Raw genomic sequence first — 19,452 nt, 5'->3', positions numbered from 1 at the left:
CATAGCAGAACTCTCCGAACTCCGCCCAGGCCAACTTTTATACAATGAGACTTTGCCTACCTGAACTTTATTATATAAGCATCATCGATGAACTACTTTGATCATTCAGAAAAAAAACTGATCCTATACACCACCCCCCTGTCCTCTGTAGGTACAAAAAGGGATAAAGAGTTGCAATGTGTGCAATAGAATATTTATTTTCTATGTTGACCGGAATACTGATTCTTAAATTCTCAGTTTCAGAGCACAACGGAAAGTGAGGCACAGAGAGATAAAGTGATTTAAGCAGGATCACGTAAAGTGTAGACTTACAGCGGCTAGGAACAGAACACGATTCCTTCTTTCATGTTTGACAAGATCTACAATCTATCACAGTCCTGTGTATTGTTACTATAGTGGCTAGTTGTGACAGCGCTGTATTACAGAAATATGCAAATTCAAAACTTATATGTAGGATCTCAACAAAAGGATAGTGGTGTCTTCAAAAAGTTCTGAAAGTCAGGAGCTGGTGAGTTCTACATGTATTGAGGTGAAACAAAAAATCACCAGGTAACACCTGCCTGTAAATGAGAATATGTATATATTCTCTCTCTCTCTCTCTCTCTCTCTCTCTCTCTCTCTCTCTCTCTCTCTCTCTCACTCTCTCTCTCTCTCTCTCTCTCTCTCTCACTCTCTCTCTCATCCTTGGCCTCCCAGTTACAGACATCTTTTCTGGGAAACAATGGCAAGTATGAGAATATTTTCAGTTGCCACAAGCAGTCTTGCACACTGTGAAGTACTAGCTTCTACATATTGGTATTTACTGTTATGCCAGTAGCACACTTTGGGGCTGATTTAGAGTTTGTTGGAGAGGGTACTCCGTCGCACATGCAACAGAGCATCCTTTCATCTAAACTGATGGTCCGTCCTATTTAGGGTTGGCAAGACCACCAGACTTCTGTCTACAGCCACCATTGGCTCTGTCGATGGAAAGCTCCCTTCAACAGCACACTAGAGTATGGACTGTCAGAGGAAGGGAAATATGTGCACCACCCCCTATTTAGGGTGAATGGTGTGATCTTTTTACTGCCTGTCACCACCAGGTAGAACCTGGCAGTGAGGGAGAGAAAAATTTAATCATGACCACTATATCAAGACAACAAACTACCTAAGTACGGGGGTCATTAGTGTTTTGTTTTTCAGTAACAAACTTCACATTGGGAAAATCTAAAAGTGTCTTCATATTTGTAGGACCGCAGTCAAGCTGATGACAGCTGTACACTAAACATTTTGTACCTTGACAAGAATTGCCATGATGGCACAGAAATCAGAACTGGGCCAGTGGTGAACTCTAAATTTGCAAAATTGTACTCCTTTATACTGACAGACGTAATGTTCTCTGCCACCCTCTTGGATGAAGTACATTCAGCCAAACCCTAGATCTGGCCCCATGGTGAGTTTCCATTGATGTGATGTCTCTACAACAGAAAACAATTTTGCCCATTTTGTTTTGTAAGGGCTCTATAATGGGACAAGGCAGTCCACAAGTCCCCTAATAATCAAGAGGGCTGTACCTCAATCAGCATGTGATTTATCCGTCCCACGAAGGTCACAGGACTCAGAAGGCCCATGCTGTTATGTTATGTTATTTTATTTTCTGTAATGTGTTTTTGCAGAGATGTGCCTCACTTGTGTCGCTGCAAAAATTGGAATATTTTTCAAAGAGATTAACCACCAGAATCATCTGATAAAATCTGAGAATGTTACATTATTTTATAAAAAAGCTTCATCATTTCCCCCTCTCTTACTAGCCACCCAAGCTTCTTTTATTTCATTGTGAAACGACTTATGAGATGTATTGCATTTGTGCTTGCCAACCAGGTCTCAGTAGCATGGAACTGCTAGTCTTCAGAAACAAGCATTGTTTTTTTTTAAACAGAATAATAAAATCTAATTTCCTTTCTTGCGTGACTGCATTATAGCAACAAAGTGCCCTCTTTCTCCCCCGCTCCTTGCAATGCTGCTGCAACAAAGTGCCCTCTCTCTCTGTCACTAATTGCAATGCTGCCACAACAAAGTGCCCTCTCTGTCACTAATTGAAATGCTGCTGCAACAAAGTGCCCTCTTTCTCCCGCACTCATTGCAATGCTGCAACAACAAAGTGTCCTCGTTCTCCCATTGCAATGCTGCAGCAACAAAGTGCCCTCTTTCTCCCACACTCATTGCAATGCTGCCGCAACAAAGTGCCCTCTCTCTCTGTCACTAGTTGCAATGCTGCCACAACAAAGTGCCCTCTCTCTCTTTCACTAATTGCAATGCTGCCGCAACAAAGTGCCCTCTTTCTCCCTCACTCATTGCAATGCTGCCGCAACAGTGCCCTCTCTCTCTGTCACTAATTGAAATGCTGCCCCAACAAGGTGCCCTCTCTATCTGTCACTAATTGCAATGCTGCTGCAACAAAGTGCCCTCTTTCTCCCTCACAAATTGCAATGCTGCCGCAACAAAGTGCCCTCTCTCTCTGTCACTAATTGCAATGCTGCCGCAACAAAGTGCCCTCTCTCTCTGTCACTAATTGCAATGCTGCCGCAACAAAGTGCCCTCTTTCTCCCTCACTCATTGCAATGCTGCAGCAACAAAGTGTCCCTGTTCTCCCATTGCAATGCTGCAGCAACAAAGTGCCCTCTCTCTCTCTGTCACTCATAAGAATCTGGCAGCAACTAAGTGCCCTCTCTCTCTCTGTCACTCATAACAATCCAGCGGCAAAAAAGTGCCCTCTCTGTGTGTAGCTCTCTGTCACTCATTGCAATGCTGTAGCAACAAAGTGCCTTCTCTCTTCATCACTCATTGCAATGTTGCAGCAACAAACTGCCCTCTCTCTTTGTAACTCATTGCAGTGCTTAAGCAACAAAGTGTCCGCTCCCGTCCTCACTCATTCTAATACTGCAGCAAGGAAGCGCCCTCTCTCTTACTCACTCATTGCAATGTTGCGTTGCTAATTAGGACATCAGAAACACTGAAATAGATGCTGTTCTTACATTGTTGACATTTTACTCTGCATTTAAAAGATACTTCATGTTATTTTATTACTATTTTTAAATGCAATCCATTCTAGTAGAAGCAGCCAACGAGACGCTGTCATTAAGTCAGTAGAACTTGATGGGTATTCTAAATCGCAATTCTTTCATGATGGGCAGGTCAGTTTAAGCTGTATATTTCCATACCTAATACCATTTGAAATTTGAAACTGCAGTTACATGCCGGCAGGTAAAGAAATTTAGCAGGCGGTAAAACATGTCTTGTTGGATGTAATTGGCGCAGTGTATTAAATTGCTGTGACAATATCACGTATTTGCTGTGGCTACATAATTACATTTAATTGCTGGATGGTATATGCTATAATGGTAATAAATGTTGTCTCTTCTAGCCAGATGATTATTTACATGTCACCTGTCCTCTTTAACTCTACCTGTAGTCTTGGGGTCAATTTCGATACCCAGCTTCCTTCGTTGCTCAAATGGCCAACTTAACCTTCACTTGCTTCTCTTTTATAGGGACCATTCTCAAATTCTTGGCCATTTCACCCATACATTCCATAAGTCTATTGTTTAGACACTTATTCTATCTCAAAATAGAACATTGGAATGTTGGAAGCTCCATTGAAAACAATGGAGTAGCTCCAGGCTTATAATGGCTGGTATAAGCCCGGAGCTCCAACATTCCAATGCTTCTTTGTTCACAGCTGTGGCTGTGAACAAAGGTTTCAGGGAGCCTGAGGGGATTTCAATCCCCTCGCGCTCCCTGAAACCTTTGTTTAATTTGTTAGAACATTCTGCTCTCTACTGGCAGAATGTTCTAATAGCCTTATAACCCTTCGTAGCTGGGCTATACCGGCTATTAAAGTCCCGCTCCCTTGTTAAAGTCCCTCGCCTTTGGCTCGGGCCTTTAACGCTGGAGCGGGCCTTTAATAGCTGGTATAGCCCGCTACGGCGGGCTATAAGGCTATATTAAATATGATGTCTTATATCGGAGTCTTCCTGTCTAATGTCCTGCTTACACCACATTTACCTGTTGAGCTAAACAGGCACTCTAGATTTCCAGTCACCGAAGATCCCTACATTGGCTAGCAGTTTATATGAGATGCATCTTCAAAGCTCTATGTCTGTGTCAAAAGGCATTTTCATCTCTTCCTCCAGTTATCTGACTTTTCAATTGACACTCTACCCTCGGAATCCATGATCAAGTTCAGGCTACCTTCTGTCAGTCACCATATTTTTAAGAGCTTATATCGGTTGTTGGGTCTATTTTGTCCTCACCGCTTTAGCTTGCAATGTTCTTCCATACTGTCTCTGCATCATCAGCTGCCAGTAAGCTTTTCATAAACTTCTCAAACCCCATCTCCTTACTAGAAAATTTCTGGTCTGCTATTGCCTCTTGAGTTTAGCTGCAGGACACCCTTTTATTCTGAATTTGCACACCTTGCAAATTCCTAAATCAAATTAAATCAGTGAATCTTATGCAACCTTGCAGTATTTCACAATAAATTGAAACATCTAAAGCTCTTCTTCCTGGATTCTACGCACATACCTCCTCTTTCTGGACAGCCTAAATACCTCTAACAATAAAACTACCCCCTTGCCCAAAACCTCTAAACCTCATGTTATATATCTGAAGGTTGTAAATTGAGCTCCTTAAATGGAAGAGGGTTAGATTTCGCGTGTAAATGTCTCTTTGATCATCAACAAAGTTCCATTAAACTCTGAGGATGTTCTTCAAGCCCAAGGGAATATTCTCTCCACTTGTTTCAGGTTCTCTTGTACACCTGTGCAATTTGCCATTTGATTCCTTCCTGTCAACCCCTTGAGACTGCTATTTCACCTCCTGGAAAATATTCTTCCTCATTAGGGAAATCTCTGGTATTTACCATCTTGCAACTTTTAAAAAGGAGCCTAAACATGCCCTGTTTCATAGACATTTCTACTGTGACTGGGAGTTCTATGTGACTAAACACTATGCTTCTTGTTGTCACGCTTTTAGGCCTCTGTGCATTGGTTGTGGTTGTTGTTTTTCCCCTGCAATTGTCTCCTTTTATCACTTTTGCTCATCAAACTTACATTTGTTCTGTTTGCTCTTACACTGGACCTGACCTGTTTGTTGAATTGATTTTCTACAACGTTATTAGTTATGCCCTTTGGCTTTATTGTAAAGCATTCTAACACACTTGGGCCATGTTCTATAGAAAACTGCATTAATAAGTAAATACATGAGTTCCCTATTCCATGCTTCTCTGTAAACTTAAAATCACCCCCTGCCCTTCAGAGTGTTTTCACATCATTTAATGGTCTTCCCACTGCTGTTGACTTCCCTTGTCTTGTGCTCAGAATGCCAATCTTCCTACTTGAGAGAGCTCTTGAGGTTGCATTGAAAATTTTCTGAAATCTTCCTAATCATGTTCCTGTGGTCCCTTTTTTTAATACTCTTCGATCCTACTTAAAATGCACCACTCTCTTCAACCACTTTGCAACAAATCTCTCTGCAAATGTTTTGAAGCTTTAAGATTACTCTAAATCTTATCAAATGTATCCTTCAATGGGAAAAATTATTTATAAATTGGGGCCAATTCACAAAGGCATTTATAAGTATATCAAGTAGTACTTGTGAATCTGTCCAGACTCTATTAGTAAAAGTTCAAAGAGGGCACAGTCCTTTTTCTTTGTACTCCATGTAGATGAATGTTACCTGACTGTTCTCATTTTATTCTCGTTTTCGATGTTTTGTGGGTAATTCACAAAGGAAGTTAAGACTATATAAAGTAGTAGTTATGGAGTATTACTCCGCGCATCCATGAATGCATTGCGAAGTGACTTCGATATGTTTTTCAGAAGGTCTGGCTAATGGAATCTCTACAAAAAACACATCTCTTCACATGCTGTTTGTTCTAAATCATGGAAAATTACTCCAGCTACAAAGACCTTAAACTCTCTTGGCTTATAAAGCAGGAGGTGTTCACATATATTGCCCTTAATTTTCTGACTTCAAACACTTACCCATTAGTGAACAGTTTCTGAGCCGTAGGCATGGAATGTAGGTGAAATGGCATGTACAGTGTGATATTCAAAAATGATATCAAAATGTATTAGAAAACAATAATGGATCAACAAAAAAATCAAAAGAAGCAGGTAAAGGTAATACCTCAATTCTTAATTTCTAGCTCAGCTATCCTCAAAAATAATAAAATTGGAGATCAATTGTACTCTTTAAAAGAGAACGACATAGAAGAACTGTAACTAAAGCAACTAAAGGGTAACACTATTATGTAGTAAATTGATTCTAGAATACCATAAAACAGTTCATTCTCTTCGCAGGTTAATACACTGACATTTTCAGTCATAGGCTACTTGCATGGTAACGCATTGTTGGTTGTGGCTGTTTATTTTACAAATAAACTATTTCTCTGCTACTTTATACCAGTGACTGGAAAAGACCTTGGGGTTTGTTTGTGTTTCATTTTGGTGTGGGTGTCTGTCCCTGAATGCACGGCTAATCATCAGATGGCAGAGCCTTCCATTTCAGCTAGTTTCATGATTTTAATAGGTGGAGTGTGCATTGTTTGCGTTACAGCAGATGCATTACATGCTATGTTTTATCTGTATATTGTTCTAATGATAGCTGCCTTGGCTGTGAATAGTGTACAATAACAAAAATATGATTGGGGTGATTTAAAGGACAATCATTAAATCTAAGAGGGAGAAGAGGCTAGGTGCAAGAAATCATTTCACTTGGGCATTTTGCCTTGCAACAAGCACATCTCAAAATGTCAAAACAGAATGCCGCAGCATTTTCAGAGCCCAATTTGGAAGGTTCTCCGAGCTGTTCAGAATTGAAAACAAATGTAATTGCAGGCCTATCCATGACTGCAAGGTACAGACGACTTTACCAGCCATACAATTATAGTAATAGGAGTCCCTTGGGACGTCACAGAGGTGGCAGTGCACACTTTTCAGAACTGCGGTGCCCTGCTGAGGCACTTGCATATTGACACTGAAGAAGCAGTCACACATATGGCGTAAAGCAACATGTTGGTTTACACCACACAATTTTCGCATGCAGCAATTGTTGGCGTGTTGCTATTGCCATGCAAAGTGTTCTGCCGACATCTATTAAAGTCAGCCTGGTTTTGCAGTCACAGTCAGAAGTTGCTTCTCAATTTATGGACACAAACCATCGAATGAATTCTTTGCTGATGCCGTAATGGGAAAATGACCTGGCCAGCAGGAAGATCCCGATAAACATCAGCTATACCTTTTAATATAGCTTCCTCAAGCAGGGAGCACATCTAGGTGATTGGTTTATGGCTCAATGTAATACACACATATTTTTCATGTAATGATTCACCCCTGGATTATTTGAAATGCCTATCAAATGTATGTTTCCTGATGTGGTATGTGTACAATTGTTGTAGTGAGCCTAGTGATGAACGTGCTCCACATCCTCGCTCTCCTGCCCACACAACACAAACACACAGCCGTGCATTATTCCCTTTCAAATTAACACATTATATTAGGCAATTTCCATTGGTCCTCATTTGGCCTCTTTGTTCATGGTCAGGACCAGTGATGTGGACACATATTAACCAGCACTCACAGAACTCTTTCCAGCCATGCAACAGAACATTACACATATTATATTTAGAATGCAATCATACGCACCTGGGTTTCACCCTGTCTATCCATTTGATTAACACTCTCTAATATTGGGGTTTGTCGCCAGACAAGGACCGAGTTGTGAATTTGTTCTTTTATTGCCTATTGAATGAATTCAATTTTTTTCACCCAGGCTCCGAAGGAATTTAAGTCAGCACTCACCATGTAGAATGCACATGGAGGAGAGCTTGGTGCCCAGACTACCTTTCCTGGACAGAAATTTTCAAATTTAAAGGTCCTCCAGTGAGTTGAAAATAAAACGTTCTGTTTACATGCTCCAGCATCTCTAACAATTATCAACCATAAGCGTTCCAGCATGTTCCTTTGTTTGATTACATCAGTTTGGGTTTTGAGGCCTCTTGTGATGTCATTGGCTGGATGGCCCCTTTAAATTGCACAGACAGCACTCTATTTTTCAAGGATGTGGACCCCATGACATTGCAAAGGATTTGATATTGAGCCCCAGAACAGACTGTAGTATTGCAAAGTCTCTTAGTAGTCTGTCTTTCCTACAATCCTTCCTAAGACACCAAAATGTGTAACAGATCAAAGCACAATGCATATCAGTGGGATCTCTCCAAAAGATTGTGAACACCTGGGGAAAACTGGCAGACGAAGAGGTAGTGTAATAGAGTGGTTGTTTGTTTAACAGATGTTGATCAATTTTTTTAAAGGGAGCCTGCATGAAGGACCTAATGCACCTTTTGTAACACCATATGGAAGAAAAACTGAGGTTAGAAGTACCCAATGCCACTGCTCAGTTTTTCTTGGTTGTGCTATTGTTAGATCTGGGGGTCTCTAGTTGGCAGAGGTAAGTACCGTTGTCCAAATAGGGACCCTTGCTTCTAGTCAGGGTAAGGGGGATACACACTGTTGATAACCCCTGCTCACCCCCTTGGTAGCTTGGCATTAGCAGACAGGCTTATCCCCAAGGCAATGTGTAAAGTATTTGTACCAACACTCACAGTAATATAATGAAACACAACAAAAGGACACTACACAAGTTATTTATAAAAATATAAATCACTTTATGTAGATTAGGCAGATCAAAACGACATTAAAATCACATACACTATCAATTTCTTCTTAAAACTGTTCTCTTGTGGGTAAAGTTCATTTTGGCAATTTTCTCTTTGTTAAACTGTATTGGTGTGCACAAACACACTTTGTGGGCTCAATATGGTTGTGAGCCTTTCTTTCTAGAGTGTGGAAGTTACTTAAATAATGCAACTAGGGTGCTCCTCAACAATGCCCCCGCTGTACTTCCAATCAACAAGAGGACGCTGTCCTTAAACACTGCCTTTCCAATCAATAAGAGGTCGTTGTCCTTAAATATTGCCTTTTCCAATCAATACGAGGTCGCTGTCCTTAAATATTGCCCCCGATGTAGCACGGTATGTGCTACCCTCTTTTGTTCGCTTTCCCTTAAAAGTATGGCGCGTGCTGGTCATAACAAAGGACGCGGTTTTTGAATATGGCCTTCAATCACCAAACTGCCCCTCTCTTTCCCTGGAAAGCGGGAGGCCGAGAGCGCTCTCCCAGAGTCCCGCACTCCCCGTCCCCAATGGTAACACTACTCCGCTCCGTCACTTGATCGGAGCAGTTGCCTGGGTGCGCAGTCTCCTTCCGTCCTGCAACAGCTGATCACCAGGGCACTCCGCTTCCTGGATCCCGGCACAGCGCGGCGCTCGTAACGGACTAGCCCCTCACTGCTAGGTAACCCGCGATGCTGGGACCAATCCCAGTGCGGCTTGCCGTGATGTAGGCGGATGAAGGGGGATCAATGCCAATGAAGCTCCCGGGCCGGCGGCGGTGATTTTTCTGTGCACAGTTATTCGCTTCTGCTCTGTAACGGACCGGTGGCGGTGATCTCGGCCCCCCTCTGTTCACGGTTTCGGGTAGCGCATGAAGCGCACTCACTCCCCGGGCCGGTGGCAGTGAAATCGACACACACACAGCAATCTGAGGCAAAGCAGATGCCCTGCAGGTCCTCAGCGGCATGCTAGTCTGCACAGAACGCTTAGGGCGCGATCCTGGAGCAGATCACGCTTGAGGCGAAGCAGACCTCACGACAGGCCCCAGCTGTGTGCCGATGAGCACACCGAGTCCAGGACACACAGGCAGCTTCACGAAGGCACAGGCTCAGGAGGCCGCAGTCAGGGTGCAGAGACACGCACTCAGTGTTGATAAAAATGGTTTCTTCTTGTAAACTTCTGTGTCCCTGAGTTTACAACATGAGGCCAGCTCTTCCCAGGCCCTTGGAGATAGGGGGACTTTAGAGGAGGCAAGGCACACAGCACAGCTCCCCTTCAGGTAAGGGGACACAGCACACTGCAGACAGTCCCTTGGTCCTCTTCCTCAGCAATCACAGCAACTACAGGTCAGCTCCCAGACACTCAGCAATGGCAGCACTGTTCCTCAGTCTTCCTGGCTGTTCTTCTTTGGCAGGGATTCCATCTTGATCATGAACTTTCCTAATCTAATTTTAAAGGGGTCTCAGCTCTACCTTTATACCCCAAAAGTCTTTGTTCTTCCTGTGTGAGGGGCCCTGGACCTAGTCCAACCAGTTCTGGGTGCACTCTACCAGGACACATCATCTTTCTTTGTGAGTGTGGGCCAGGGCCATCAGACGCACCACAGGAGGTGGAGCCAGCATTGTGGAAGGCAGGCACAGCCCTATTCAGACCCAGGTGCTACTCCTCCTCACCACTCCACAGGCAGATGGGTCTATTCAGCCTAGTGCTGACTCACCCAGTCTCCTGGAGCTACCCCCAGCCCCTGTCACTCACAAACCAGACAGTCAATCCACAAGCAGGCAGAGGCACACAAAAAGTGCTATTTCCAAACTTAGAATTTAGAAACCATCTTCACTAAAAGATGGGTTATTAAATTCTGAGTTCAGGGATACCAGATTCCATATGTCTATCTTGTCGTTATGGGAAGATATGCAGGTAAACAGGTTACACAGCATTCCCCATGTTATCCTATGGGCAAGCTAGCCTTTCAATACTGAAAAACGAAATTGACAGTAGTTCACTATCAGGACATGTTACCCACACTAGTACATGTCCTACCTTTCACATACACTGCACCCTGCCCAGGGGGGTACCTTGGGCCTACCATAGGGGTATCCAATGTGTAAGAAAAGGGAAGGGTCAGGCCTGGCACGTGTGTACACTGGCCAGGACAACATGGCAGTTCACAGACTGCACACAGGCACTGCAGTGGCAGGCCTGAAACACCATTTTAGGGCTACTCATGTGGGTGGTACAATCAGTGCTGCAGGCTGACTAGTAGCATTTGAATCACCAGCCCTGGCACACTCAGTGCACTTTATTAGGGACATACTGGTAAAACAAATATGCCAATCATGGATAACCAATCACAGTAATAATTTAACCAGGGAGCACTTGCACTTTGCACTGATCAGCAGTGGCAAAGTGCCCAAAGCATCTAAACTAGCAAAATGAAATCCATCACAGTGTCCAAAATGTAGGCGGTAGAGGCAAAAAGTCAGGGGAAACCACGCCAAGGATGCCAGGTCTAACAGCTACGATATCAAAGAAATGTAAGTGGAGGTGTGAGAAGTATAAACTTTTCCCAAAAATTACGCAAAGATAGAATATTTGTCACTTTGCAAGGGTTGCATGGATCATCCTTGCACCAAACTTCACCACACTTTACCGTGCAAGAAAATACTTGCACAAAAACTGGAATTTTGCAGAGTTTTCTGGCACAAGCCTATTACGTGCATACGATTTCTCTTAAATTGCAAGGCTTTCGCAACAAAAAATCTAAATTGAGAGATAAACATTTTTGCAACTTTGTAGAACCCTAGATTTGAAGATATAGTCATAATTGGTATTGTTCCTCCAAAGACATGTTAAGAATTGTGGGAATATTGTATACCACAATGCAAGCGATTACATAAAAAGAGCATGGACGCTATTTAGATAGGTGTAGTCGTTTAACTTCCTCCAATTGCCAACTTTTGTGCCTTCCATTAGAATATCTTTTTTTATGTATGGTCTTAAACTTCTTGATATAGAAAAAAAAGTGTCACTTTCAGTGCCAAAATATCGTTATTCAAGCAAATCTGTTATCATTGCATCCTACTGCTTCTAATACATGTGTGTTGTGCACCATATTATACCGCTTTGTGAAGTTATCCAACTTGTAAGTCGAGGCTGGAGAAGGTCCTATCTTTCACTTCAGAAGAAGCACATGCTAGACTCTTTTGGGCAGGTGGACTCTCATGCTACTACAGTGCGTTGTATCCTGGTGTCATGGACGTTGCCACAAATAAACTGCAACCAATACAACATTTTGCAGCGAGGAAAGCAACAGGGCTCAAACAGACGATGACGTATCAGAGGCCAGCAGACATCTATGCTGACTTCTGATCTAGAAGGTTCAGCTCAAAACACTCTGCTTGATCCACAGTGTCTACTTGGGCTTGAAAATGATGTCTCAGAGTAAAAGTTCCCAAATATGAAACTGATCGCCCCTGATATTCAAGCCTATCACTTCCCATGCTGAGGCTGACATGTGCGCACACATGTGGATTGCTGGTACTGACGTCATCTGGCTCTCATACTTTGGAACACCCTTCCACTGGTTATCCACAGCCTGTACAGTCACTATGATTTTATAGGAGGTCTCAGAAATTTGCTGTTCTGTTAAGTTTCATATATTGTTCCTCTTTCCGTGTGGGTCTTCCAGTACCAAGTTGCTCTCCTGTCAACAGCTGCTTTAAAAACATTACATAATACATTATATTGTTCCTACAAACAGTCAATCCTGTCCTGCGAACTGAAAATGTCATGACCCATATGAGTACCCATGTAGGATTATCAAACCCATTTCAGGTTTATCAGAGGTTTGGGTATTAACTTCTGCTTAATTTAAATAAATGGTGCAAAATTTGACATTGATGTGTGTTTTCTTCTGTGGATGAGGTAGAGGAAAGCAGAGAACACACGAGCAATAAAGAATTTGCCAGGGAAGTGACGTCAAGAAAGAAAACGACATACCGGAAATAAAGTACACCGGGCAAAGACTGCACATGGGGCATTAAAGTGACTCAAGTAATAATGTGCCTGTGTGATAATGTGCTCAGATGAGAGGTCCCTATCGGCACGCTGTACCCTCGCAGGTGAGAAACAGAAGGGCTGAGCAAACGGGGTCAGGAAAGGTTATTGAACAGCTAGAAAGGTAGAAGGACATACCTCAAGAATCACATACCCTGTTCCCGTTATTTATGTTGTGTTGTTTGTTGGATTGTCACAGCAGGCCTCCTTGCAGCCTCTTCTGAGCACTTTCTTATACCGACACTCATGCATAAGCATGGATGCACTGGCTGCATGGCATTCTGACATTGCCCTAGGAGTTGCAGGCTAGAAAGCTGTCTTCATAGCTGGATTGGAGTCCTTCCAGTGCAGCAGATGCCTAGTTCAAAGGCAGACCTGGCAGTGAAGCCACAGCATAGTCGCTGGCAGCAGCGGACCATTACTAGGCAGAGAGGCCCGTCCTTCCTCCTGTTTCCAACGCATGAGCAAAGGTCAGCCTGACAGACACTCTTCCTGTTTGGATCAGGCAGTGAGACGCTAAACGCGCAGGCACGTGGCTGACTCAACCGAAATATGGCGGGCTGAAGATTTCACCGGCTTTGATTTATTGAAAGTCTGTTCATGAGTAGGGTAAAACATAAGCATATTATTGTATTCTATTTATCTTTTTTTTTTTTATAAATTTTTTTATTATTCGCCATTCACATCTCTACATCTTCTTCATCACATTAGTTGCCTTCCACACACAGATACAATATGCTCTCTCCTTCCCCCGCACATAGGTGTCATATTGTGCAATCATAAGATTTACATTATTCCCTTTCTTTCGTAACCTGACCTTCCGCAAGCTCCAGCCCTTCAGCACCCCCTCATATCCCCATCCCCTAAATTTCCCAACCCCAAAACTACTATCCCTTCCCTCCCCCAACTGTACCCTCCCCACCAATGTGCTCACCCAGCAGTCGTCAATCTCAATGTATCTTGATCTGTAGGTGTACGTCCACTTTGCGCCTTCGCTGTTGCTCGGCCTCTCCCCTCTTGCTACCCCGTGGTCTCTCCTTCAGCTGTATTTGCAGTCCCTGCGTTTTCCCCTGTGCCTTCTATTACCCGTGATCTAGTGGTGGGACGGCTCATTTTCTTGGTCTTCGCCAGACCCGCGCATTGCCTCGACTAGCGCCTCCCAGGCTCGCGCCCCTTCCCTTTGTATTCTATCTATCTTATACCCTCAAAAATATATCTATGCTTGAAAAAATTGAGACTGAATAATATACCTCCAAGAAGGACACTGAAACGGAATATATGCAACGCACTTAAGCAACAGAAGGCTGGATGGAGACCTGATAGCGTTAATGGAAAAGTTCTATACAAAAGTCTGCCACTTTCAGGGGTAACGGCCATAAAAAAGACAAAATCAAATTCAAGCTGAAGAAAATGTGCAGCCGTCAGAATGTAAATGTTGAAATAACCTCATATGAGGCAGTATTGAAGACTTATTATTCACTACAAAGCTTTGAATAAAACCTTGATGAAATAATGAGGACATTGGTCTAGCAAAGGTTCCCGCCCCGCAGCGGGGGAGACGAACAGTGTTTGATGGGGTGTCTTTGAACAAGCATCTCTATGATTAGATGCTATCAGCAAAGGCAATACATTGGGTCAGGCGAAAATTGACAGGCTAACCGGCACAGACCAGGGAAACCAAAGCGGCTCATTAGATCATCACTACTCATCAAACACATGGAGACCGGGAAACCGGAGCACCATGTAAAATCAAGGAACGCACTCATCTTCTGGATCCCAATTATTAGAAGCTTGACTAACATGGTGTCTTCATGTTGGTATTAATGACATTACAGTACATTATTTGAATGGAGTTCTTGGGGAATCCAGGCCTTTAAGGGATGGTGCAAGGATTTTAGTGCTCCAGGTAAAACAGGATGAAGCATTCGGAAGCCCTTCCCATACAATGCAAAACTGGTCTTTTGTAGTAATTTGGAACCACCACTAGGTGGTGCACAATAGCTGCAGAGGGACAAATGAAGTAGGAGGGAAGGGTGGAATGAAGGCTGGATGGAAGGAGAGAAGGAGAGGAGGTGGAGCTGCACTGTGTCAAAGGATCCAAGTGCATAGCCCTCCTGTTGACACAAACATTGACCAGAGGCATGGTCACCCCAGAATATATTCAGCAGGAAGCCTGGTGTCAGTATCACGGTCACCACAGATGGGAAAACAACAATAAAAGCAGAGTCTTTATTCGCAAAGATTTCAGAAGAATTATCAGTGTGCACTGTCTACAAGGCATTATAAAGACCCAAATGAATGCCATATGCTAGCATCCAGAGGGAGGGAACAATCTCACACCCTTCTGACAAGCTAGCATGTGTCAAGCGGTCGGTAACACACGTCTCATGGCTGACGCACCACCGCGTGCCAGCGACATGGACATATGCATGTAAGCGTGACAATGTGCTCATTCTCTGATTCTAGCATCTGCCACGCTGTTTGGAAGTAAATATTGTGAGCAAAAATTCTAAGCATGAACGCTTTTTTTTACTTGAGCCACTGGAAAAGAAGGAGTGCTTAAGATAAATGTTTGCTTTGAACGATCATCCAACTCTATCTGTGAAGATGTCCACATAGTCTCAGTTCCCGACACCCACTGATAAAATACAAATCTGTTTATTGTACTGTTTGCCATGGGAGGGATTGAGCTATCGGCAGGGATGCTAAAATCCTCTGGTGTCAGTTTGATTTTTCTAGAGGGAGTTTCTTTGATCTTGGCAGACAATAGATCTCCCTGTGCTTAGAACTGGTCTCTAATATTGACAGTAATTGAATAGAGAACTTATTAGAGTGACATACTAAAAGGCCTTTCACAAGAGCTTTGAGATTTTAGGGGGCTTCAAAGCTAAGACTGTACGTGTTTCCTACTGAACAAGATGCCGAGAACTGCATCTACCATGGATATGTGCCCCCACATCCTACCTGATACTCCTGGATAGCTTGGTCAAGCAGCTGAAAGACTGTTGTTGCTCTCGACTGACTCTGCGGAAGCATGTCCGGGGGACTTAATGTCTCTCTCAGGTGGACAGTCAGGGAACCAAGGATGACTTAGAGGACTCCAATCAAGGAGATCTCCAGGCAAACAGAGCAGCAGGGACAGGTGCATAAATCTAGGCTTAGTCCCTATCTATAGGAAGTAGGCAGCACCCATCGCTAAATATCTAGATGGACCACTAGGGCAGTCCACACAGGCCACGCTGAGGTTGCTAAGTTTGATGGAGTGGAGCTTGAGCTCTTGCGATCCATCAGTGGTAGTTGGTCCGTGGCTGGCTGCCAATAAAATTCAAAGCCATGTTCATAATGTGTGCATCTGCGAATCATGCTGTCTCTTTTTCTCTCTCACTGCCCCCTTCTCATAAAATCTGCAACTACTGCCACTAGCCAGTACCAGAGCTCGAAGAGACTGGAAGGGGTCACCACCTTGAAGGCAAATTGTCAAGTGACACGTTTGAGGTGTGCATGTCCCAGGAGAAGCAAAATATGTCAATAGGTAAGACTGACATGTCTGTTCATATGTCTCGTCTGGAACACAGCTAAAAATAAAAAATAAATCCATGGAACTTCCATGGGACAAAAGTGGAAATGTGGGAGTCGAGACATCTGAAAATAGAGTCCGCCCGACTTAAACAGCACTTGAATAAAAAATACTTACAAAGGTCATGGAGTTTAATAGGAAGAAACCTTCGTGCCACACTATCGATAATGTATGTTGTTTTGAGGGAACTTCATGTACTTTGGGATGTAAAGACTATGGGCCTGATTTAGAACTCGGCGGACGGTTACGCCATCACAACGGTAATGGATATCCCGTCCCCGAAATATAAATCTCATTCTTTCTTATGGGATTTATATTTTGGTGGATGGGATATTCATCACCATTGTGATGGAGTAACCCGTCCACCGAGTTGTAAATCAGGCCCTATGTGACTTAACACAACACTAAAATCCATCTCCAACCAGGTTGAAATAGCTGCTTGTTGAAAACGAAAACAGCTGCCCAAAAGAGCTATGATTGAGCCTCCCTGTTATAGACACAGTGCACTGTCTCCCTTTGTGCCTTAGACAGCAGTCTTAGGAAGGGGTGCTGACCCCGCAGGCAGTGAGTAACTCGATGCAAGTGCTTGCAATGCCAGGGGTCCCTGGACTTCTTGGCACACAGTGAGTTCGACTACCAACAGCTCTTTTGCCTTGGTGCCTGTGTCTGTACCACATGGCGTAGATGCACATGCAAAGTGTTTTCTTATTTGCAGTCTTAAGCGAGTGCACCCGGTGTAGACAGGGGAAGTGTGCGATACACATCAAGAGTGATCTTCTAGTGCAGCAGCAAACCCCCACCCGCACAGCGTATTAGTGAGAGATGACCCAGATGTTTGAAGCCGCCGGTCCATCTTTCACTGTGTTGGCCTGCATCTCAAAAGGCAGCGGAGATCACCCCGGAGCCATTGAGTAAATACATCCAAGTGCGTGCGGTGCCTGGCTGTCCCTGGGTGTAGCATGGCGTAGATGCAGATGCAACATGTTTTCTTATTTGCATGAGGCTGCTCGCCCAGGCAATAATGAAACAGCCCCTTGTGATGGTGTGAGTGCACAATATGTGCAGACACAATCCAATGAATGTACGGGCCGCACAAGCATCTGCAGCACCCAGTATACCAATGTACCCTTGGGTGCAGGAGGCAGGCATAATCGCCCTTTGCACCACCGGGGCACTTACTTTAATAGAACCCCTGAACTCTTCTGAGTGAATGGCTGCTGTGGCCAAGGATGAGTTGATCATATTTCTCAGACAGAGCCTGAGGAAACTGGGCGAAAACAAAAAATCGAATCAAACTGCCTGAAAACTCAGAAGATTTCCGAATTCCAACTACTCCGAATTTAGAAATGTAGCCTGAAAAACTGGCAAGAGGAAAATGCAAGGCAGGCAGAAACTCATAAATAAGTCACCTGGCACGATTCTGTCAAAATTTCCCTACTGGAAGATTTACAATATGTGCATGTTTTAGTTTGAGTTTCCTTTTACTCTAATTAAAAGTGAATGTCAAATAGACCCAAAACATATTCTGAAGATTCTTTTTTTAGAAGAATTTACATATTTTGTAATGGGTTTTCCCTCTGCCACCATCATCATTTTTGCTTCCTGGCATATCGTGCACACGCTTCGTGTTAGGTGGATATATGTTTTTCATTGAATCACTGAGTCTGTCAATTGCTTAGGAAAGGGACTACAAGCATCTCCGTGGAGACATCTTGAGGACAGAAGCTTTAATATGTCTTTTCGGGGATTAATACTTAGGGCCTTATGTAGAAATTGGTGGCCAGGATACTTGTTAAAAATGTACTGGATATCCCGTCTGCCATATTACAAGTGCATTATAGCCTATAGCAAACAACGGATGGGATATCCTCCACGTTTTGATGGAGTATGTCTTCTGGCAATATCTAACTAAGGGAATGTGGCCTAATGGCTAGGGTGGTCGACCTCGGAGCTGGGGGACCGAGTTCGAGTCTCTGCAGGGATGCTCAACATTCTGTGATTCTGGGCAAATCACTTAATCTCCCTGTGCTTAACAAAAATGAATTTGTCGGTCTGTAATGTAACTGGTGCTCATGTAGAGCGCTCTGATGCCTTTGGGTCTAGTTCGCGCTATGTAAAACTCCACACAAATAAAGGCCTTAATTTCCAATTAAGATCAAAAGGCGTGATAACACCTATTGTGGAACCTTCAATTGACAAGGTGGATCCTGCGGTGAATCGTGAACCTTGACTGTACAGTTCTAAATGTGCTTGTTTTTCTGACCGTGAGGCTGCTACAGACGGAGATTAGGAGTACGTTTTTTAAGGGTTATGATAACAGATTGCATGGACCTTGCTGCAGTCTTGAGGATTTGAAAGCAGAGATGACACGCCATGATTGAAACCCAACCCTCTAGAAGGGTGCACCCAGATTCGCAGTAGAAGCTCTATACAACTCAGATAACATAGTAGCATAAGACTGGGCATATTGCTTGCAATATCAGGTGGGATTTCATACATTCAGCAGGAGAATCAAATAATGGATGAGATCCCAATGCAGCCAATCAGCAATTTAAATCTTATACCTATTTGAAGTACTCTGCTGAGAAAATCAAAATATTTTAGATACATGTCAATGAGGTTGGGTGAAATACTTTAGGGGAGTCGCGTGGACAGTATGTTTCCAAAATGTCACAGGCGAAATATTGGGTGACAAAAATATTGCATTGTAAATATCATTTAAAAAATAAATATATATTTCCACTAGAATTAATAGTAGAAAACCCAGACCCAATAGGACACAATATTTATGTCACATGACGTTTATGTCAAGGATATTCTGACTATAAATGTGAGGGCATCGAGGAATTCACCTCTCTGCGGAATACAATGAGAGATGTTTGTAGTGGAATGTTCATGAAGGTTGTTCCTTTGACAACCCCATGGTTTCCCCTTGAAGACCAGAGATTTCTAAAAAATGGTAATGCTTTGTTTTCACAATTATTCACTTAGAAATGTCAGTGTGGGAAATGATCCCATTTTTGACATCATTCCCAGTTTTTGCCTGTCAAATTTTACTTGCTTTATGGCTCTGTGTGCCTTACCACTGCTAAACAGTAGTAATGCG

At 43.3% G+C, this 19,452-nt stretch overlaps 1 protein-coding gene across 2 annotated transcripts in view; it reads right to left on the bottom strand.

Moving 5' to 3' along the window:
* The window catches only part of LOC146868666 (noelin), a 207,235-nt gene that overhangs the window by 109,396 nt on the left and 78,387 nt on the right, over positions 1-19,452 (bottom strand). The window lies entirely within an intron of this gene.

The sequence above is a fragment of the Triturus cristatus genome, chromosome 1_2 (genome assembly GCF_964204655.1).
Source record: "Triturus cristatus chromosome 1_2, aTriCri1.1, whole genome shotgun sequence".
NCBI classification, from domain to species: Eukaryota; Metazoa; Chordata; class Amphibia; order Caudata; family Salamandridae; genus Triturus; species Triturus cristatus.
The sequence above is the reverse complement of the archived record's forward strand: the minus strand, read 5'-3'. Positions and strand labels throughout refer to the sequence as shown.